This window comes from Chiloscyllium plagiosum, chromosome 18 (genome assembly GCF_004010195.1).
Source record: "Chiloscyllium plagiosum isolate BGI_BamShark_2017 chromosome 18, ASM401019v2, whole genome shotgun sequence".
In the NCBI taxonomy this organism is placed as follows: Eukaryota; Metazoa; Chordata; class Chondrichthyes; order Orectolobiformes; family Hemiscylliidae; genus Chiloscyllium; species Chiloscyllium plagiosum.
In genome coordinates, this window is record NC_057727.1 from 16,259,375 (window position 1) to 16,283,527 (window position 24,153).

The 24,153-nt window shown below is 38.7% G+C and overlaps 1 protein-coding gene across 6 annotated transcripts in view; it reads right to left on the bottom strand.

Moving 5' to 3' along the window:
* setd5 (SET domain containing 5) overlaps positions 1–24,153 on the bottom strand; it is a 167,449-nt gene that overhangs the window by 115,152 nt on the left and 28,144 nt on the right. The window contains exons 2-4 of one of the 6 annotated variants that reach the window (XM_043707767.1): positions 14,991–15,154; positions 13,238–13,306; positions 2,533–2,588 (exon numbers count right to left, since the gene is read on the bottom strand). The exons of 2 other annotated variants lie outside the window; for them this stretch is intronic. The gene's annotated coding sequence lies outside the window, so the exon portion shown is untranslated. The remainder of the gene's footprint in view (positions 1–2,532; positions 2,589–13,237; positions 13,307–14,990; positions 15,155–24,153) is intronic. 3 more of the 6 variants (XM_043707770.1, XM_043707769.1, XM_043707768.1) reach the window with 3 other exon arrangements.

The following is a 24,153-nucleotide window of genomic DNA, read 5'->3' on the forward strand; positions in this document are numbered from 1 at the left end:
CCACCCCCACCCCCTCTCCGGCCTATCACCCTCACCTTAACCTCTTTCCACCTATCGCATTCCCAACACCCCTCCCCCAAGTCCCTCCTCCCTACCTTTTACCTTAGCCTGCTTGGCAAACCCTCCTCATTCCTGAAGAAGGGCTTATGCCCGAAACGTCGATTCTCCTTCTCCTTTGACGCTGCCTGACCTGCTGCGCTTTTCCAGCAACACATTTTTAAACAGCATTTTCAACAAAAGAAGGATGATGGAAGATTGGTGGCCAGCCAGGACAACACTGGGATATTCAAAACAAAAGCAGAAAAAACCACAGCCAACCTATTTTCACCCACTAATGATGCCAGTCAGTAGTTTTTCTTTCTCTTCGGCTTAGTATTATCCATTCCTTTGTCTGTCCCACTGCTGTTTTCCCTCTGAGCTCCATCTCCACCTATTGTTTACTCCTCATCTTCAGCGTACATACCAACCTTCTCCTAGCTACAATCTTCTGAAGAAGGGTCACTGGACCCGAAACACTGTCTCTGCTTTCTCTCCACAGATGCTGCAAGACCTGCTGAGTTTCTCCAGCTATTTCTGTTTTTGTGTCAGATTTCCAGCATCTGCAGTTCTTTGGATTTTTTTGACTGGAATATTGAGTCTGCATATAACAAAAAAAATGGATAAGTAACAGGATTGGAAACAAAATAAAAGATGCTGATGATGAGTATGTCAGAAGTTCAGTTCAGAATCAAAAAAGTTGAACGAGTAACAAGTTTTGAGGAAATTTGTAGCTCAGGTTGAGGTTCTGGATGTAGGTTTGCTCGTTGAATTTGAAGGTTAGTTTTCAGACGTTTCGTCACCATACCAGGCAACATCATCGGTGAGTCTCTGGATAAAGCACTGGTGGTATGGCCCACTTTCTATCTGTGTTTAGTCCTAGAAGCATGGCATTCCAACCGGAACTCTAATCAACAAACATTGACTTGGATCCCATTTATCACCCCCTGCAAAAAGAACAAGAAATTATATCACTGCAGAAAATGACGTCACCACAGGAAATTACATCACCAGCCCAAGGAAACCTAAACACATAAATAGAAAGCGGACCATGCCACCAGTGCTTCATCCGGAAGTTCACTGCTAATGTTACCTAATATGGTGATGAAACATCTGAAAACAAATCTTTCAGTTCAGCCAGCAAACCTACATCCGAGATGAACTCGTTGCAAACAGCCTGATGGCATCTCAGATACTGAACAAATCAGGGAGATGGAGTTAGTGACTAGTGATTAGAACTTGAGGCCATTACTGGGAGAAATTTCATTGGTACTGGATATTACACAAGAGTAAAAGTAGCAGATTTCTCGTGAGAGATGTTGGTGAAAGATGATGTTACTGAGGGACATAATGCAGACAGGAAGTAGGAGATGGGACAAACAACAAAGGTAACATTGAGGGCAAGGTAAGAGAAGCTAATGCAGGACTAGGCATTGTAGTCGTGCAGACTTTATTCTTATTTGATAGGCAGAAATAATCTCCATTTACATATTGCCTTTCATGTCCTTTGAACATCCCAAATGCTTCACAACCAAAGTCTATTTTGAAATGCAGTCACTGCTGTTTTATAGGCAGAGTGCATTGGCTGGAAAATATAATTGAAATAAGCTTATGTCTACTATACATATCAGCAAGTAACTGTGAAGAATACAGCTTGAAATTCCAAAATATTCAGGGCAAGAACATGCAGACACAATCTGTAAATATGATGAGTGGGAAGTGAACTGAATAAGAGACAATGTTACATTTTTCTGCCACTAGAGGAAGCTGTGACATCAGTTACTGGTGTTGAAAAACATAGCACATTATTATTCAACAGAACTTATAAAATGGTGAAGAGTCTGGGGTGAGATGGACCAAAATGCTCCAATATTTGTCTGAATTTGTAGCTTCCCCACAGGCTTTCAATCTTTTTAACCCAGATAATCAGAAGACAATAATGGGAAAAAAAAGTAAAATTTATTAAAAGTGGGAAAAGATTCCACCTTAAATTCACCCACACACCTAGCAACTCCTTACAAAAGCTGTGTAACTTGTGACGAGAGTTAGAGAATGAGGAAATAAAGATTTTAAATTCCTGTGAACTACTAAGGCAAGAGACATATCCGGGTTAAACAAGATCAGGAAAATAACCCCTCCTATATTAAATAAAAGCACCATTTTTTGTTTAAAACTACATTTTAAATGTACTTAAAAATCATTTAGCTTGACAAACCACGAGAATATTGAATGGAAACATCCTGGACAAAATTACATTTAATTATCTGCAGAACGAGAGATCATTTGCAGCACAAACAGTGAGCTAAATATAAGCGATGGACCTCAACAGTTTGTAAGATGTCTATAACTAACTTCTATACAGGAGCCACTCCTGAATCTTGGGACAGATCCACCATTTTGCCTCAGTTAAATAATAACTTAGCCGACCCACGTATCCCAACCACTTACTGCATCTCTATGTTGACATACTGCTAGAAACCAACACAACTGACTCACCAGCACATCTGCCACTGTAAATTGTCCTGGGGAGGATGGAGAGCATCGAAACCAGCCTAGTTGAGAGAGGACATTAACCTAATCACTTGCAAATAGCAAAGTTAACAAAATTTATGCTCTTTAGAAGAATATAGATGCAATTCAATCATAACAATGCATATTTTTTTCACCTATATTTAAAAATGGCACTTCACTTGTTCACACACCCTTCTACAGCATGTTTTAGAAAATCAATGAAGGCAACTAATCAAAAATATATTTGTCACTTTATTTCATGCAAAAATTTTTGGATTCAGGTAAACAGCATCACAAATTCAGCCACCTTTTAATCAACAGGAAGTGAGAACTGCCAGGCTGATGTGAACAGAGAAACCAAAACAGCAGCTGTTTCATTTATTTTACAAAGCAAGCTGTCATACTTGTCACATCTGAAGGAGTTCTATTTTCCATCTCTCTTCTGGCCTATAAATCAGTGAGCAGACTGAACAGCTTCCCACCTACATGGATGCACAGGCGCATTCATTATCTAGTTTCAGCTCAATTACCCAGAAAATTTAATTATGCATAGCTTCTCTTCTATAAATAAATCAAGAAAAATTAGTCTTCACTTTGTTACTGGAATCCAAAAACCTTAATAAATTTAACAACTTATACTTGCATCTGATCCAAAGTGTTTTGTAGAAGTGTTTTATAAAACAATTTGACACCAAGCTGAACTTCCTGCCACATATCTGTGGCATCAATCAGCCAACTTATTTTCAACTGCATAGTTTCACCTCACTCAATCACATCTCAGTTTGTGTCCAATTGAAACCCTCACCCATGGATAGAATGCCATATTTCATTCAGAAACAGTACAATCAATATTCAATTCTATTTGTAAGAAACCAGTCAATAATATAGGAAATTGAGACAAATTGCTGACTGCCAAACACATTTACAACACCATCTTTAAGTGCAGATTTTAAAAATGATTTAGCCTGGTGCCTTTCCGCTGCCCCTGGTCCCAACTGTCTAAAAGCATTTTGGAGCAGCATCCCCTCCAGGTTTCATAATAAAAAAAACTACCTGACACTGGAGCATAAGTATGCCATTCAGCTCATCAAGTCTGCAACTGTCATTCAATGAGATCAAGACTTAATTTCATAATCACAGAATCATAGAGGTCTACAGCATGGAAACAGGCCCTTCAGCCAACTTGCTCATGCCACCCAGTTCTCACAATTAAACTAACCCCATTTGCCTGCATTTGATCCATATTTGGTCTACATTTTTTTCATCAGAAAAAGACTAGTGAAGACAAATGTTAGATGCCTTGCAATTAGAGTCAAAAAGTGTGGCACTGGAAAAGCACAGCAGGTCAGGCAGTATCCGAGTAGCAGGAGAGTCAACGTTTCGGGCATGAGCCCTTCAATCCTGATGAAGGGCTCATGCCCGAAATATCAACTCTCCTACTCCTTGGATGCTATCTGACCTGCTATACTTTTCCCGCACCACACTTTGTGACTCTGATCTCCAGCATCTGTCGTCCTCATTTTCCCCTTGCAATTAGAAACAGGTGAATTCATAATGGACAACAAAAAGATGGCTGACCAGCTGATCAAATACATTAGATCTATTTTCACTAAGAAGGACACAAACAACCTTCAGGAAATTCTAAGGGAAACAGGATCAAGTATTGAAGAAGGAACTGAAGGAAATCCTTATTAGTCAGGATACAGTACTGGGGAAATGGTATTGGGGATTAAAACTCGGTAAGTCCCCAGTGCCTGATGCTCAGCATCCCAGAATACTGAAGAAAGTGGCCCTAGAAATAGCAGATACATTGATGATAATTTTCCAGCATTCTGTAGACTCTGAAAGAGTTCCAATGGACTAGAGAATAGCTAATGTAACCCCATTCTTTTAAAAAAAGAGGGAGAGAGAAAATGGGGAATCAAAGGCCAATTAGACTGACATCGTGTTGGGAAAATGCTTCAGTCAATTTATTAAGGATGTAATAACTGAGCATTTGGAAAGCAGTGACAGAATCAGTCCTACTCGGCATGGATTCACTAAAGGGAAATTATGCTTGACAAATCTTCTGGAATTTTTTTTAAGGATGTCACCAGAAGAGTGGACAAGGGTGAATTAGTAGATGTGTATCTGGAATTTCAAAAGGTTTTTGACAAGGTTCCACACAAGAGAGATTAGTAAAGAAAATTAAAGCCCATGGTATCGGAGATAATGTATTGACACGAATAGAGAACTGTTTAGCAGACAAGAAACAGAGTTAGAATAAACAGGTCCTTTTCAGAGCAGCAGCAATGACAAGTAGGGTGTTGCAGGGTTCAGTGCTGGGACCCCAGCTGTTCACAATATACATTAACGATTTGGACAAAGGAATTGAATACAATAGCTCCAAAGTTGCAGATGACACTAAGCTGGGTGACAAGTGTATGCTGTAGGAGGATGCTAAGAGGTTGCAGGCTGACTTAGACAGACTGGCTGAGTGAGCAAATACTTGGCAAATGCAATATAATATAGATAAATGTGAGGTTATCCACTTCGGTTGCAAAAACAGAAAGGCAGATTATTATCTGAATTTTGGCAGTTTAAGAAAAGGTGCCGTGTAATGAGACCTGGGTGTCACAGTGGAACAGTCACTGATGGTTGGCATGCAGGTGCAGCAGGCAGTGAGGAAAGCTAAGCGAGGAGGGCCTTCATATGGAGAGGATTTGAGTATCAGAATAAGTATGTTTTGCCGCAGTTATACAGGGCCTTGGTGAGGCCACACTTTGAATACTGTGTACAATTTTGGTCTCCTCGTCTGAGGAAGGACATTCTTGCTATTAAGGGAGTCCAGCGAAGGTTCACCAGACTGATTCCCGGGTTGGCATACAAGGAAAGACTGGATCAACTGGACATGTAATCACTGGAATTCAGAAGAATGAAGGAGGACCTCATAGAAACATAAAATCCTGATGGGACTGGACAGGCTAGATGTGGGAAGAATGTTCTCGATGTTGGGGAAGTTCAGAACTAGGGGTCACAGTCTAAGAATAAAGGGTAAGCTACTCAAGACTGAGATGAGGAAGAATTTCTTCATTTAGAGTTGTTAACCTGTGGAATACTCTCCCACAGGAAGTTGTTGGGGCTGGTTCATTAGATATATTCAAGAGGGAGCTGGACAGGACCCTTGCAGATAAAAGGCATCAAGGGGTATGGAGAGACATTACCAACAACCATGATCATGTTGAATGGTGGTGCACGCTCAAAGGGCTGAATGGCCTATTTCAGTACCTATTTTCTATATTTCTATAGCCTTCTGCACCTTATCCCATCCATATACCTGTCCAAATGTTTCTTAAAAGACAAAATTGTATTTGCTTCCACCACTACCTCTGGCAGCCTGCTCCAGACACTCACCATCCTGTGTGAAAACATTGCCCCTATAGAACCTTTTGTATCTCTCCCCCTCACCTTAAACTCATGCCCTCTAATTTTAGACTCCCCTATCATGGGGAAAAGCTGTTGGCTATCTACTTTAGCTATGCCTCTCATAATTTTATAGACCTCTATAAGGTCATCCCTCAGTCTGAGCCTATCCAACCTCCTTATAACTCAAACCTTTCAGTCCAGGTAGCATCCTAGTAAATCTTTTTTCACTCTTTCTAGTTTACTAATACCCTTGCTACAATAGGGTGACTGGAACTGCAAGCAGTACTCTAAATGTGACCACTTGTATAGTTGAAACAAATTTTCCCAACTACTATACTCAATGCTCTGATCAATGAAAGCAAGCATGCCGCAAACCTTCTTCACCACCCTGTCTACCTGTGATTCCACTTCCAAGGAGCTACGAACCTGTACCTCTATGTCTCTTTGTTCTATAACGGGTCCTAGGCACTAACATTGACTATTATCATCCTGCTGGAAAAGCGCAGCAGGTCAGGCAAGGAAGAAGGGCTTATGCCCGAAACGTCGATTCTCCTGTTCCTTGGATGCTGCCTGACCTGCTGCGCTTTTCCAGCAACACATTTTCAGCTCTGATCTCCAGCATCAGCAGCCCTCACTTTCTCCTCTATATACATCCTGCCCTGGTTTGACCCACCAAAATGTAACATCTTGCATTTATCTAAATTAAACTCCATCTGCCATTCCCCACCCACTGGCCGAGTTGATCAAGATTTCGCTGCCTTCCCAGATAGCTTCATCAAGGCCTGTGGCAGAACGCTGGTCACAGCCTCCAGGCTGAAAAACCCTCTACCACCATCCTCTAGCTCTCCGAATCCAATGAGATTTAATCTTACTCAACAACCTACCATGCAGTACCTTGTGGAAGGTCTTGCCAAAGTCCATGTAGACAACGTCTAACGCATTGCCCTCATCAACTTTCTTGGTCACCCCTTCAAAAAAATTCAATCAAATTTGTGAGGCACAACTTCCCACTTACAAAGCCATGCTGACTATTCTAAATGAGTCCTTGCCTCTCTAAATGTCTATAGATCCTGTCTCTCAGAATCCCCTTAACAATTTACTCACCATCCTTAATTCCACTTTCTTTCCTTTTCCCTGTATTCATTCATCCCCTTACTGATTAAAAAGATTTCTATCTCAGGCTTCAATATACTTAGTAATCCAATTACACAGCTTCTACAGTCCTTTTCAGTGAAGAATTCCACAGGTTCACTACTCTCGGATAAAACAGTTCTCCTCACCTCTGTTTGAAATGGTTGACTCCATGTGGAATTTTACAAAGCCTGATCCACAGGCTTTAACAATGCCAATTACAAATTTATATTTCCTTCAATAGTTCAAGGTCAGATTAAACCAGATTAAATAGTAGTGGAGACAAAATTAATAGTTACTACAATGATAGCTTCTATTTGAGCTGTATGGTTCTAGATTAACAGAACCCTGACCAAAAACAAAAGAACAAACACTGCATCATTCCCATTCACTATATAAGTTTTGACTCATTGTTGCTCTAAATCAGGAAATTAATATGTTCCAACAGACAAACTCAAATCTAAACACCACTTTGAAAACAGCACCATCATAGTGCCACATTTTCAATGCTCAGAATTCTAATAATACTGAATCATAAAAATCATATTATTGTTTGCTGCATTAAAACATTCACAGAAAGCTAGCATTCTCTTTATCACATTCGTGAGGTTACAAATTGTCAGAAAACTAGAGAAGTTCATTTAAGATCTATGTGCATGTTTTTTGAACAAATTTGGCAAATTCACAAGACCACATCCCACACCTAAAGATATGAGGTCTTGATGCCCTAACTTCACTACATTATAACTGAAAATTTAACCAAATATGGACTGGGATTCTACAAGGAGGAAGCGAAATATTCTCAATTCCAATCAGAAATACATTTTTCTTCAATTATCAGAGGAAGGGATGGGTCTAGTTGTTCCAAATGTGATGGATGACAATTAGATGCCCATCTAAAACACAAACCAGTGTATACATTCTACCTCCAGTCAGACCTGAAAGCAGCACATTCAGGACCTAGCACAAATGTGGCTCCTCGGGGTCACTTGGGATTCAGGACACACGTGATTAGATCATCCACAGTTCAATGGACAAATTCACCAACCACTTTGGTGATCATTCACATTAGGGAGATCCCATTTTAAATCAATTTAAGTCTTTGCTTAGCAAACTAATGGCAGCAGAGGTTTATATATCTGTAATAATGTACTTGTGTACAGCAGGGCTACCGAATAACAGGCATTTTATCCACTAGGAAATCTATTTTGGAGACAAGAACAATCTGTTTCTGACAGCTGCTGTTCAAAGATGCTGGAAAGTCTTTAGAATTAGCAAATGAGGAAAGAATTGAAGGAAATGGAAAAATCTTTCACTTACGTAGAAATCGTTGAATGAAGTATTCAGTTTAAATCAGACATTGACAGTTACATGCTTCCCAACTTAAGATTAATTGAAAAAAATGTTCGGAAGTGATTTGAGCTGCTCTGCACTGACACAGGCTTGGTAGGCAGAATGGCTTCCTTGTTTTATATAACAATTCCATGATTCCATGCCCAAAAAGACAGATGAAGACTCAGTCTTTTGCCTACATTGATCTCATTTGTGAGCACTTATTACATTTGGGTTAAGCCCTGCAAAACTACATCACGTTCAATTACTAGAACAGAAACTGATGGTTTTATAATCACAAAAAGACCAATTGTAACAAACTAGCGACATATCAAGCAGTATCAGGTGGCTAAACATGATACAGGGATAGTAAACCAGAACAGGAAATATTACCAGGTGGGGTTTACTGATTTGGTACACTGAAAAGTTTATCAAGGACTATCAGAAACATATTAAGAGTAAAACAAGTCTCCAAAACAAAATGTTTCACTATCACTGCAACCACAATGGAAGCAGTTGACAATCTGAAAGTGCAGTGGATATGGATAAAGAGATAGAAAGTTTCATGGGCTTATCAAATGTGATAGATTAAGAATTTGGAGGCTTTGATCAACTGTTCAAATGCTGAAACAAAACAGAAATTGCTGGTGAGAGTCAGCAGATCTGGCAGCATCTGTGGGGAGAAAGCAGAGTTAACATTTCAAGTCTGGTGATTCTTCAGTGTTCTGCTGAGTTCTGCCAGCAATTTCTATTTTTATTCAAGTACTCCAACATCCACAGGTCATTTTTGCATTCAAATTCTGGAATCTGTGTTATAAATCTGTAAATTATATCACTATTGCTTTTTCAACAAATAAAATTTTCTGACTACATGGACACTGTTAAACACTGTCTCAAACACACAGACTGGACTGGCACTACTTTATGGCTCCTACTCTTCCAGCCTCTTTTCAGTCTCAATTCTAATTGACAAACCTTATGCTCATCACGTACAACTGTGACAAAACAACAGCTGCTGCTCCTAGTCCGGATGCTACTGCAGTACTTTATTCGTTGATTTTAAAATCTACAAACTTTGATATCAAATAATTGGTTTACATCACATTTAAAAGGAGAAACATTTTAAAACCAATTCTTTATTGAATACTCATGCAGGTATAATGATGCAGATGAAACTAGCACAGTTCAACACAGAGGTCTTTTCAGGTCCACTGCAACAAGCGGTGATACACAGGCATTAGAAACAGCTGAACAGACAGGTCTTCCAGGCTTTACTGCCACAGATACAAATAAACTGACAGAAGGAACTTAGTGGAGTTTCCTTTCAGAAACACTTCAAAAATGACTGTGGCAGGGCAATGGTAATAATGAGGCATTGCCAGAATGTTAAATCTGAATAGCAGTAGTTGGAAAAATTATCTAGTTGTTCAGCAGATGAAGTAAAAAGAAGGTACCTATTACATAACTAACTGAGCAACGTTTGGAATAAAAGTGCAACGAAGAACAAATTAAATAGAGTAAAGGGTAAAGAATGGTAGTATCCAAATGATAGTTTAAATATGGGAGGCAAAAACAGAGAACAGCAATAAAAATAGTGTCAAAGTGGTCTGGGAACCTCTCTATTCCTAATGGTTAAACTGGCAGTTTAGAAAAAATTCCAGCACATTGTTTGTCCAGTAGAACAGACTTAATTCATTTTCTTCAAATCCACACCACCAAGCTAACAAACTGCATTTATAAAGCACCTTTCACAGTAAAACATCCCAAGATGGTCTGCAGGGGCTTTATGAAACAAAATTTGACACAAACACAGATAAATATTGAGGCGCTTAAGCAAAACCTTGATTAGAATGACTTAAAAAAGGAGAGACACAAGTTGAACGGGTCTGGGATTGAAATTCTGAGCTTTGGATTTCAACAGCTCTGGCAGTGAAAGTCAATGGTTCAAGATGGCAGAATTGGACAAGAGATGTCTATTGAAAGGTATTGGGAGATTTACAGAGATGGGAAGGGGTGTTGGGTTCTATCAGGACTTGATGCGATTTAGGATGTCAGCAGCAGAGATTTGCCTGAGTTCAAGTTTATGAAGGTGGAAGATAGGAGCCCATTGATGGCAGCATTGAAATAGTCAAGTTCAGAGCTAACAAAGGGCGTTTAGGGCAGCACGGTGGCTCAGTGGTTAGCATTGCTGCCTCACAGTGCCAGGGACCCAGGTTCAATTCCCACCTCGGGTGACTGTCTGGGTGGACGTTCCCCCCTTGTCTTGTGTGGGTTTTCTTCGGGTGCTCCGGTTTCCTCCCACAATCCAAAGTTGTGCAGGTCAGGTGAATTGGCCATGCTAAGTTGCCCATAGTGTCGTGCATTGGTCAGAGGCAAATATAGGATAGAAGAATGGGTCTGGGTGAGTTACTCTTCAGAGGGTTGGTGTGGACTTGTTGAGCCAAAGAGCCTGTTTCCATACTGTAGGGAATCTGAATCTGAAAGGCATAGATATGTGGGTTTCAATGGATAAGCTGAATTGGGGTAGGTGGAAGGTGATGGTCTCAGCAATGCAGAAAAATCAGTTTGGAAGCTCAACTCAAAATCAAACAAGGCACCAGGGCTGCGAAACATGTTGATTTAGGCCATACAAAATAGAGAAGCTACTCCAGGAACACTGAAAAAAAAAGACAAGCTGACAAAGATTTTTGTCTTGCATTCAGGGCATATGCAAGATTGCCAAACTTTGAAGCTATCCCACATCAGAAAATTATACTGATTAAGTTAGGTCAACTCTGATTGGTTGAGGTGTTGCCACAGAAAATATACCCAGAAACTATAGTCTCCTGCGCTTTTGTTTAATTCAAAAAAGATAGATGTTTACATTTGAACATAGATAGCTTCTCACAAATGTATGTGAGCCACACTGCAAGCACAACTGATAATCTGAAATTCTTAGCACTCAGGATTGTTCAGCAAGTAATGTCCATTCTTGGAACGACATCCAGCATTAGATATTTGTTCAGAGTTTTGAAAACACAATTTGCTGAAGTACAGTCAATGATCTCCACATTATAAATCTACCCAAAGTGATGGCTGTTTGATATAATTCACCAGTCCTTTGGATATAAGGCCTATGTACCTGGCACGCACCAGGATTGAAATTTATACACCACATTACTCATTTGTATGGTATGCAGAACATCGTTCTGACCTGACAGACACAACATTTTAGTGTCAAACATTTCTTGTGCTGCATAGTAGCAGCATGGGGATTGAAATAAATTACTACTACTTTGTCAAATCAATAAACTACCATCCTTGTTGATTAGTTACTAATGGATGACAAAGAAATTGAGATATTTTTACCTGGGAAAGTGCTCACAATTAAGTTATTTTCAAATTTTACTCTCCCAACATAGTTACAAAGATAATCTGACAAACAGCTTTGTCATGAAGGGCGGGTTGAAGAGTGAAGCTCATTCAAAATGGAAACACTGATGTGGATCAAAGTTCCAACATCGGAGTTAAAATCCTACTCTCAAATTGCACATGAATTTACATATTTACTAGGCCCATAACATTAGAGGAAGCTTCATCTTCTTTAAGATAACCTCTTTGCAATTGTGGTGGAACTTTAAACCTCACTAGTTCCAGCTTAAAAGTAATCAAGGTCAAAATGTTGTCTTTTAGAAAGACCCAGTGACTATTTAGTACATACAATAACTTGGCCATACAATAGAAAGTCTCAGATTCAACTGCAGATCTGTGCAGAGTTAGGTGATTTCAACAAGTCTGACATTAATGTTACAAATGACCCTCAGCAAACAAGGAGTGATTCTTCTAGCCAATAATCAGCCAGAAATTGAACTCCTTTTCATAATCCAATGACTTATATTAGATAATAAATACATGCATAGGCATAAAGTAGTGGCAGGATCATATTCAACTACTGTGTCCCTATTACTAAATAGCTTGCCAACAATCACCACCTAAGCTTACAGATAAAAACAGTCTCCTGGACAAGGTACCACGATGGTGACATGCAGATTTTAATTTTTTTGGATAATGAATTCATCAGCATTAGGACAAAAAAGAAAAACTAAATTGAAGAAAAATGAATACTAGTTCCAAATACCAAATTTAAGAAACAAGGATTTTCTGGAATTCTTTCTTACGCACTTTGAACAATATCATAGAGATATGAATATGTAATTAATATAAAAAGCATCCCAGGCACTTTACAAAGTTCAAAGAAAAAGGATGCTGGGCTATATATTGCAAGATCCAGAAAGGTTTCAAGAAAAGCTTATTTACGGAAGTAATATTTGTAAAGGTTTCTCAAGGAGGGATGAGCAAGGCAGAATGGTTTAATGAACAATGAACATTACAGCACAGGAACTGGCCCTTCAGCACACCAAACCTGCATTGACACATAACACCTTTTGGAACTAAAGTTTTTTCTCTCTGCGTAACCTGTATCCCTCTATTCCCGAGCTGTTCATGTGAAAATGTCTGGTTTGGCAGAAAGTTCCATAAAGTGAAGGCAGCCAAAGGTGTTCCCACTATAGATATGGTGAGGGGATGGAGGAATGCATAAGTGGTCTCAGTAGAAATTGCACCAATGGAGGATTACATTTACAAAGGAGAATGAAAGATTGGATCGGATAAGAACACAGAGAAAAGAACATCTTTCAAAGTAAGAAGGACTTTGATTAACTTAAGCGTAGAAGTTATCAAAGCATGGATATTTTTGAAGGCACAAAGGATTGACAAGTTGAGAAAAAGTAATGTTGTGGAGGTCTTAATGACAGATGGGAGGGATAAAAGATTTTAAGCTCACCCATGGATTGGAAACAGTTTCACAGAATCTGGTTTATATTGAGCGAGTGCTTGGAGAGGATGATGAAACCTAGAACAGAATCAATTATTTGAATTAGTGGTATTGGTTACAGGTTACTCATGTTAACCATTCAAAAACTTTTAGACAATAGGCTACATCTTATGTTGGAGTACTAAGTACTCTTATCTCCAAATTACAAGGGTGCTGTCAATGATTCACTGCTTTTTTTTAAAACTCATCTGATAATCCTGCATTAGGAACGAGCATATTAGTCTCTTAATCCTGGCAATCAAAGGTATCCTGGCAACCAAATTCAGGTTGCATCAAATCAAATGAGACTTAATGCTTAATTAGTGACCATACAGACCAAATATATTTTAAAAATGCTAAAATGGAGCGTTATTTTGTTCATTGTTTACAGAGCGAATAAAGAACGGGAAAGAAGAGGACTGAGAAACAGTCAGCAGCGCCTAAAAGAATGGGAGAGAGGACAACCTAAAGACGGTGCAACAGCTCCTAATGGAGTGGGAACAAGGACAAAAAGAAGTCTTGAACGCTTGTAAATCTTTGGAATCCACCACCCCCACAAGATGTGGAAGATCATTCATTCCAAAACAGAGATCAATAGATTTCTAGATATTGAAGACAACAGGTACAGGAATAGTGTGGAAAATTATGTTGAAGGAGATGATGAGTCATGATCTTGTTGACTGGCAAAGCCGGCTTAAGGGCTAAATGGCCTTCTCTTTATTCCTTATATTCTTAAATCATTTTATTGGACCTTTTGTAAAACGTTTGTGGAGCAAAAGTCCATTTTTCTGCAATTCTCTGGCACAGGAACCATTAGTTCTTGGTTGAAGTAAACCAAGTAACTGGAGCAACATTCTAAATGAGAAATGAATCAAAACTTTGACCCAAAAAAGGGAATTAGTAATAGTTGGTGTCATTAACATGCAACGTTTGGGAGAATTTGTAAACCATTTAGCACTAATTCACCAAATTTCCAGATCTCAAAGCTTTATTTGTTGTTTTACCACCCATGTGACAAAATATTTCAAGATAATCAATACAATTCCATATCCAGGGCACAAAATGTTACCCTCCACTAAACAACAGCACTCCATCAGATTTTCTCAAGGGCTACTTCTTGGTTTCAAGGATTCCATTTTCATTCTCACTCATTTATTTGATGCAATCATGTAGTTCCAATACCTTCTGCAGTTGCATCGATATGAAAGGTATTTGGAATTGGACAGAAGCAGAATTAGAACAACTCATGAATATCCTCAATATTATGCAACGACATAGGTAATTTGTAAGGGGTAAAGGGAGAAAGCAGGAGATTGGCACCAGGTCGTTATGTTCATTTAATGACCCAGTGCCAGCAGAATAGGTCAAATAGCCACCTTATGCGCTATAACACCTCCAGTAAACTTAAAGCCACAACACATGTGGAAATCATTAATTTCCTAAACGCAGTTATTAAATTAGCACAAAGTAACAAGCATGAATTAATGACATTTTACAATATCACTGACATACACTTCAATCTCAAATAAGCACGGGACCCGTTTCCCCAGTGACTGCCACCACTTACTTTCCTAACTGCTGACTGCTCCTCCAGTCAAAGCAGCTTTCCTCCCATGTTTGCTGAAAATAGGTTCACTTATGAGCCTATCTGCAGCAAACAGGGACAAGAACAAGCCCATGACTAAAGGAACAGTTCCTCACCGATTCTGTCCATTCTACTTACGGGGGTGACTTTTCTCTGATTGGTCGCCCCCATGATTGAATTTTTCCAGGCGTTCTGGTGGCTTTCGGAGCCGATTTCGCCCAACGCCCTCGTGTATTTTCAGTCCTGTTCCAGATACTTCCATTTCTTCACATACATGGCGAAAAGCTTAAGACCATCAAATTCTGTCAGCAAAAATAATTAAAATCAGATAGGTGATAGTTGGCAATACAGCTCTATTTAACCAACCACCCCAAGAAATTCTCATATTCTCAGCTGCAAGGAGACATTGAAGATTAGGCAGCTCTCCTTCAAAGAAACATTTTTCAGACTTCTCAAACACCTAATAACTGAAAACATTGTTTATGAATGTACAGCCTTAGAAAATCTCTCAACTATTCAGTTACAGTCAGTGAACGGTCTGAACAAGTAATGGGATGTTTGGCTGGGTTCGGGGGATTATGGTGGGTAACTGAAACTGAAGGGAAACGGAAAGAGAAACTGTAGAAAGAAATTTGGGTAGGGAAAGGTAAGGACATTCCATGTATACAACACCTAATAACTATGTCAATTGTGGTGAATTATAAGCAGAGGGGTTGGCATTAAATGGGGTCTTACTTAAATACATATCTGATCCTGGGCCTAGCAAAGTGGCCATCAACAGTTCGAGGCGACAGGCAGTTGGAAATGGGTATCATTTGACATACTGCCTTTCCCTGTCCTATGGATACATCCACACCAGGATGTCCTTGGGAAAAAGAGCATATGATGTCCACCATATGCTTGAGGCCTTCAGCAATCAATAGGTACTTCAGGAACCAGAGAGAATCATCAGCCCTGGAAATGATAATTTGATAAGATTCCATTAGTTAAGATTTTGTTACAGCTCCCATTTAAGAGTGTGTCAGTGAGTTAATTTGATTATTATTTGCTCAAAGTAATGTTTGGCTGAGCAATTAAAGTGACGGATTTGAAATTCATTGGAACCTTCGACGTAGGTTTAAATGTTGCCAATTACACTCCTGAATGTTCCTGCTTTTACCCAAGTGATTGCAGAATTAATAATCATTCAAATGCAATAAAAACTGATAAAATGACTCCAACTTAAATATGAGTAGCTCAATTCGGAGGTAACGTATGTAATATTTCACAATGTAAATAAATATGACTAAGACTGGTTCCAGTATTACCCTTTATCAACTAACCTTCTGGACAACATTTTCCATTATTTCAGTACATCCAAGGGTGAGATACTTCTTAAAATATGATCACTGATGTAAAACAGGAAACACTACAACCAATTTGCAAAAGGCAAGATCCACAAATAGCGCTGTAATAATGTGTTGTGTGTTTGTGATATTGGCTGAGGAGTAAATACTTTCCACGTCAGAAACTTTTTCCTTCTCTTCATAAAGTTGTCATATTCCACAGCACTTGGTTTGACAATTAACACTGCACCCAACTAGTCATCAGCCTGATGCAGTGATAACATTTGCAACGGAGTTGTAAGGCTTTGGCCTAAAATCCCATTTTAGGATTTGAGCATATCTTTGAGGCTACTCCTCTAGTCTTACGCTAACATATGGCTAAAATAATGGAGATGCCATTCCTTGAAGGAAACAACTTGGCTTGAGTACAAATAAAAATTAATAAGTGCAGAGAGTTTTCAGTGCATTCAATGTTTTTTCCAAATCCCACTGCCAAAATATACTTATTCATCCCACTGCTGTTTGTTAATTTTGCTGGATACTCTTCCAGTGAGGCAGGAATGCTTTACTACATTAAAATGCAAAGTTATGGTATCTTATGAACCCAAGCATATAATTTTACAGCACAGAATTGAGCTGTTCAGAACATCAGTTCATTCTGTGCTGATTCATCCTACTCCCTCATTATTTCCTTATAGTCCCACAAATATTTTCTTTTCAAATATACTGAATTTTAAAGTTTTTACGTTTACTTCTTTCTCACTTTCAGATATTGCATTCCAGATCACAACAATATGCTGCTTAAAATTCTCAACTTTCCTGGCTTTTTTTAAAAACAAAACAAGTATCTTAAGTCTCTGTGTAACCACCTCCCCACTACAGTAAATAAAAGGACATTATTATGATTCCTAGTAAATGGTAAAACTGGTAAAGTCAGATTCCAGTGTGACAGACCATAAGTTGTATTTTTCCAATTTTGCTTATATGGTCTATTACAAATATCGGAAATAAAGTTTTAACCCTCTAATCTACAACAACACTACTGATAGGACATCATATTTACTTAAAACTTCCTTATTGTTTTGGCACAGTTGTACTGCATTCTTTCTGATATTTAGTCAATGGGTTAGGTGGAAATTGTGCCCCAGTAAGCAGGGATATGCAGGTTAGGTGGATCAGCCATGGTTAATGTGCAGTTACAAATATATGATGGAGTCCTGGATTTGGGTGGGATGCTTATTGAAGAACCGGAGCAGACTCATGGACCAAATAGCCTCTGTCTGGACTGTAAAGGTTCTACATCTCTTCCTGAGACCCAGGAAAAAGTCACTAATGTACCTCACTTACTTTTTAACATGACTTCCTGAGACGCCTCTTCCTGTTCCTGACATTTTCCTCTATTTGGGAGTCAACCACATTGCTGTGGGAATGGATGGCAGTTTCCTTTCCTAAAGGACATTAGTGAATCAGATAGATTTTTTCCGACAAATGGACAATGGTTTTAAGGTCATCATCTGACTCTTAATTCCAGATTCTTATTGAATTCATATTCCACCATCTGCTATGGAGGGTTTCAAACCCAGGTCCCCAGAACATTACCTGGGTCTCTGGATTAACAGACCAGTGATAATATCACGAGGTTCCCCAGTCAATCCAAATTCATACTATTTATAAAAACACTCCACACTACATGCCAATTCTACACCTTTTCCACTATTATTAATCACAACTGAAGCATGAATATCATCTTTCAAAATAGTACAGCTATTCAAACATTAAAATTTCAATTTAATAACTTAATGTATTTCTTGAACACATACCCATTCAACTTGGTCTACTTTAAGAGAAGCCCAAGTCAGGCAAACTTACAACACACTAACAGAGAAAGACCCCTCTGATTACATTTCTATCTAAGCAGCATCAATCAGTCAACACTTCGCAATCAATGCTCTGATTAGCAGGATATAATCAACCACAGGAACAGCTTCAGCAGATAAGATGTATTACCCCATGAAGTGAATCTTTATCAAAAGAGTAGTTTACAAAAGATAAGAAGATACGTTGATGGCAAGAAGAACTGTGCCATGGATAGCAGTAGGAATGTACAAATGAAGCAAAACAGATAGATTTTTGCCTCACCAGAAAAGATATGCAGCAAACATTCCTCCCATCCACAACATCTGGAACAACTATTGCTATGTAAATTAGAGAGGCGATTCTGTTATCTTCAGATGAAGAATTTCTAAAGTTTTGTTTTTTGGTAATCATGTCAATATGAACACAGTCCTGAAGATACTCTGTTCAATCTTTCTTAAGATGGCAATGTTTAAACTAACACTACTGTGGGATTTGGTTGCACTGCATCTTGTAGAAACCAGAAGAAACAATGCTATAATTGTTGTAAAAGTATTTTTAAATTGTAAACAGCAATGGAAACGACATCTGTTAAGTCAAATACCGAATTATGACTAACAAAAATCTAACAACATTACAGACTGTCCAGGGTCCTAGTGTGGCAACACACCAAACTCAACCATATTATTTATCCAACCTCAGTCCATGAGAAACAAGCAACTTCAGACATCAAAAAGCAACAGTTCCAAATATAGCCACAAGCTCAAACAAAAATCGAAGGGTTCCTGATGAGTGGAAGTTTCATTGTTCCTCCACAATTCCTTTTTAGCAATGACACAGGAGATAAGCTATTACCCAATACTTTAAGCTTTGAAAGCAAATATTTCATGTGACTGTCAAGTCAGTTCAGTATTATGTGAAAAGTTGAAGTCGTACAACCATGCTCTCAACAGAAAATGTGTGGGTACCAGTTAGAATGTCATTGTGACTCCTTGGGGTAAAATAAATTGTGATACTATTTCCAACATAGCCAGCCATCACAGGCCAACAAACAAAATTAGTAAACATCATGGTAGTCTTACATGTGTGGATATGAATCCTAACATTTTGAGTTCAAATAAATCAAACCATTTACATATTATCTTATTCAGAGCAAGGTTTAGACTTCAGATAAGAACTTGCTGAGAACCTAATAGTTTAGCCTTTCAGCATCCTATGAGAATACGCATATGGTATACGCAGGCAGGGAAGGAGTTAAGAATTAAGTTCTGAGCTTTGTGAAATAAGAGGTTCAGCTGAGCAGGACTCAGATCAGACAGTTTTATGAAACAAGAGGTTCTGCTGAGCATTACTCAGATCAGATAAGAACTTAACAATGGATTGCTGAAGGCAAGGGTAATGGGTTAACAAAATGGAAAAGCGTTCATTATGTAGAGCCATTTAACAAGATGAAGTAGCATTCAGTATATGAGGTCAGTTTAACAAGGTGAAAAGTATTTATTATGTGAAGCCAGTTATCCATTGTCTAACAGTAAATGGCTTAACCTTTACTATTGACACTCGCTGATTGGAACGGTCACCCAAATAATATACATGTTGCCTTATCTGGATGCTCCTCCCCGTAAAATGACTATATAGTTCATTGAGAAACTGCTGTTCCAGAGAAGACCGTGAACTCATGTGTGTACACATAGGCAATTGTTTGCTCTCTCTCCAGAGCCTGGAATAAAGATGAAGGAGATAAAACCACACTGTATCTCTGAGCGTTTTGCTTCAACTGGAGGAGGGGGGTTGGTGGTGGAACGGGACGAATACCTAGACTCTACAAGATGCAGTGCAACCAAATCCCACAGTAGTGTTGGTTTAGGTTGCAATATTTGGCACATGAACTCTGGAAACCAAAGTAACATCACTGATTTCAGATTTTATTTAAATGGGAAATAAACTGATGAAATTTCACAGTAACAGAGTTAAAACCATACGCCGAACAACAAAACAATTAATTAGTCATTCTTAAAAGATATGTCAATGAGTTTCTCCCACGAAGAAAGCAATGTTTGGTGCAGATGTGCTTTCAAGCACCAAACACACAAACAAATCATGTCATAAGTATATATCATTCCTAATCTGTGAAATGTATCGAGAAATCAAGTACAGTAGTTTCTGATATAACGCGATAGTTCTGTTCTCGTGTCATCTTGCGTTATAAGAAAATTGCGCAATAGCCACACCATTTAAACGAATGGAATCGGAATCACGTTATAGCCGATACAGATAAGGAAAATTCACATTCTACAAATAATTATCTAAATTCTTCAATTATGCTAAAGCCAATTCATGTTGAAGAAAAATGCGTTATAGCATAATCAACTGCAATGCAAAAACTTTAAAGCTTGGTAAGGTGCAAACGTTAAATAGTGCGAACCGTTCTGTTTCATAGCATTCATTCATACAGCTGGCTCCAAATCTCCGACCTTATCAAAAGAAGCATTCACTACAATCCAAGCCAGAAGCTTCTCCTATTTTCTTAATATATTTTTGGTCACTTAATATAGAACATAGAACATAGAAAAATAGAGCGCAGTACAGGCCCTTTGGCCCTCGATGTTGCGCCGATCCAAGCCCACCTAACCTAGACTAGCCCACTACCCTCCATATGCCTATCCAATGCCCGTTTAAATGCCCATAAAGAGGGAGAGTCCACCACTGCTACTGGCAGGGCATTCCATGAACTCACGACTCGCTGAGTAAAGAATCTACCCCTAACATCTGTCCCATACCTAGCACCCCTTAATTTAAAGCTATGCCCCCTCGTAATAGCTGACTCCATATCTTCCCTTGATCTACCTCCCTCCAAGCTTCCCACTTATCATAACCAATTGGTCCAAAACAGCTGTCTTGTACCACCAATATAGAGTTCTTTCTGCTGTCGTAGGAAACTAAGTACTTTGCCAGAAATAACAAAAGACTGCCATTTATAAAGGAGACTTTCATTACATCAGAATGTACGGAAGTGCTTTACAGTTCATCAAGATGAAGTCACTGGTTATAAATAAAAAAATTAACATCCAACTTGCAGATAGCAAGCATTTCTCCCCCATTTCAGAAATCAGCTAAAAATCAACCATCTTGCTCTGGGTCTGATGTTACATACAGCCCAGAGCAGGCAAGCCAACAGACTGCCTTCCCTAAAGGACATTAGTGAACCAGAAAGGTTTTTAAATTATAATCTTAACTATAATCATCATTGTCACCAAGGCCAGATTTATTAATTGAATTCGAAATTTTCACCAGCTACCATGTGGATTTGAACTCTATCACCAGGAAATTAATCTGGGCCTCAGAATTATCTTGTCCGGCAAATAATAATATGAAAGATTAATAAACGTTGAGGAACAGAAGTAACTTTCCTGCTCTTATTCAAAACATTGCATTGGGATCTTTTACCTGCACCTGAGTGAGTTGACAGGTCCTTATTTAATGTCTCATCCTAAGATTGCATCTCAAACAGGGCAACACTCTCTCATTAATACACTAAAATAGATTTTAGTGCTCAAAACTTGGGATTGGAATTTGCAGTGCAGTACTGGAGCATCCATTAATTTTTAATCTCAACTGTCTGAATAAATTCCAAAACAGAAACAGAAAATGGTGGATAAACTCAGCAGCTCACACCCCATCTGTAGAGAGAAAAAGAGAGTTAACATTTTAAGTCCAGTGGCCTTTAGTCAAGAATGGACTCAAAACACTGACACTCTCTACAGGTCGCTCTGCTATAACATGACAGTTGTTTCCCTCTGCAACCTCGCGTTATAAAAAACTACCATAGAAAGTCGCACTGTATAATATTGCTAATAGAAAACTGCTATACTTATACAGCAGAAAGTTCACATTATCCAAATAATGTCCACAATTCATCAATCGCATTATAGCCAATTTGTGCAGATGAAACCCACGTTATAGCAGAATGACCTTTGCAAATGCTGAGAGGGCTGTTGAGTTTCTCCAGCACTTTGATTTTTTTTCCAGACGTCCGCAGTTTTTTGTTTTATATTATTGTCATAGTTATATGAATAAATTCCCAAATGTGTTCTCTCATCACTGGGTCAACAGTAGAAACCAAAAACATTAATGCTGCTGTTATATTGAAGCTAACAGTACTGGTTATTAGGTCACATTTGAAAACCTCAAGCTTTGAAACTTCCTAACTAAACTTTATAATTGGAACAAGTAAAATCAGATTCATGGGAAGCAGAAATAAAAACAAAAGTGCTGCATAAACTCAATATGTCTGGCAGCACCGTGAAGAAAGGAACCGAATTAACGTTTTAAGTCTGACATGTCTCATTTTCGGAAATGGGAAGCTGTTGCTATTACAGCCTGTGAGCTAATGCAAAATAATGATCCATTTTCAGATTCTCCCATTTTCTTTTGTTGTGCATGCTGAGAAACCACAGCTTTGTGTCTGCTGGATCAATCAATTTGGAATATTCTTGACGAAGGAATGCTTTTCAATTAAAACAAAAAACTAAATTGTACAAGTTCTGCAACTTTACAGGTAATAATCAGATAGCATTTAATACATTTCTTGAAGTTGGCTTTGCACTCATTTCAAGTGCAAAATGCCCGACAAATATCTTGCATCCACGCGGTGTCTTTTACTTACATGCACGATTAACTAGAATGTTGATGCATGAAAAGAAACTGGTGTTCTCACTTTAGCACACAGAACTTTCCAAAGTACAATGTTGAAAGGAAAGCTATCATTAACAATTAACATTATTCCCTACTCTACAGAATTGTGGGTCACTAAATTAAAAAACAACTGATATAAAAACATTTTTGTGCATTTGCTGGACTACACCTACTAGTGAAGCCAAACACGTACATCACTGAACACTCTGAATTCTGACTGTTGTCATGTCCAGTCATCTGCATATGATAGGATAAGTAAATATAATATTTAAGTCACGATATCCCAAATTCAGTTGGAATACAAGATGCTTTTTAAATTAATGAAGGAAGTACTTTCAAATGAGTAAAATTGGCTCCAGAATTGTGTAATATAAAGAACTGTATGCCATTTGAACACAAACTCGGATGCTGTAATAAAACAACTTTGGTCATAAGCAAGTCTACCCCATATCTGGAAAGAAAATGTACTTCAGTAATCACATCACAACTTAATATGAAAATTCAATTTCAAAAGTACAGTTGGTGCTGTTTGCAGAGATCCATCCACTTGGATGGTCTAATCATCCATATAATGTGTAGAGCAACTCTGAAAAGAATTGTGTGTTTTTCAGGTATTAGCATAGCTCACTCAGTAGCATCCTTGCTCCAAGATTGTGCGTTGAAGTCCATCAATAGATACTTGAGCAAAATAAATCACAGCTGATATGCCAGATTATGCTAATAGAGATGCCATTTTCCATTATAGACATAAAAGATCTCCGTTGATCTTCTTCAGAACAGCACAGGAATTCTCTCCACTATCCTGGTAAATCCCTCAATAAAAATCACTTATAAAAAAAGATTATTGAGTTATTCTTCTTCTTCTGAAGTAGTCCCTTAGGCTCATGGATAAATTGCTTGCACTCCTATTCAATGGGTTCAGAGATGTCTCATAAGCCCATTGAACAATCTGAAGACCCCCAATGTACAGGTTCTTGAAGTTTGTACACTCTGTGCATCACCTCTACCTCAGTGCCATGTATTGCTGACGAAGTCTGCATGTGTTTGGAGCCTTCCAATTTGACTAATCAGAACTCAGGGTCTCCCATGAGTCTTCATGAATGCTTTATTTTATCATTTTGCTGTTGGTCAGAGTCTACTGTCTGTAAACTGGCTTCTGCACTTCTTTGCAGAAAATGTGTTGCTGGAAAAACGCAGCAGGTCAGGCAGCATCCAAGGAGCAGGAGAATCGGCGTTGCGGGCATGAGCCCTTCTTCAGGAATGAGGAAAGTGTGCCAAGCAGGCTAAGATAAAAGGTAGGGAGGAGGGATTTGGGGGAGGGGCATTGGAAATGCGATAGGTGGAAGAAGGTTAAGGTGAGGGGGATAGGCCGGAGAGGGGGTGGGGGGGGAGAGGTCTGGAAGAAGATTGCAGGTCATGAAGGCGGT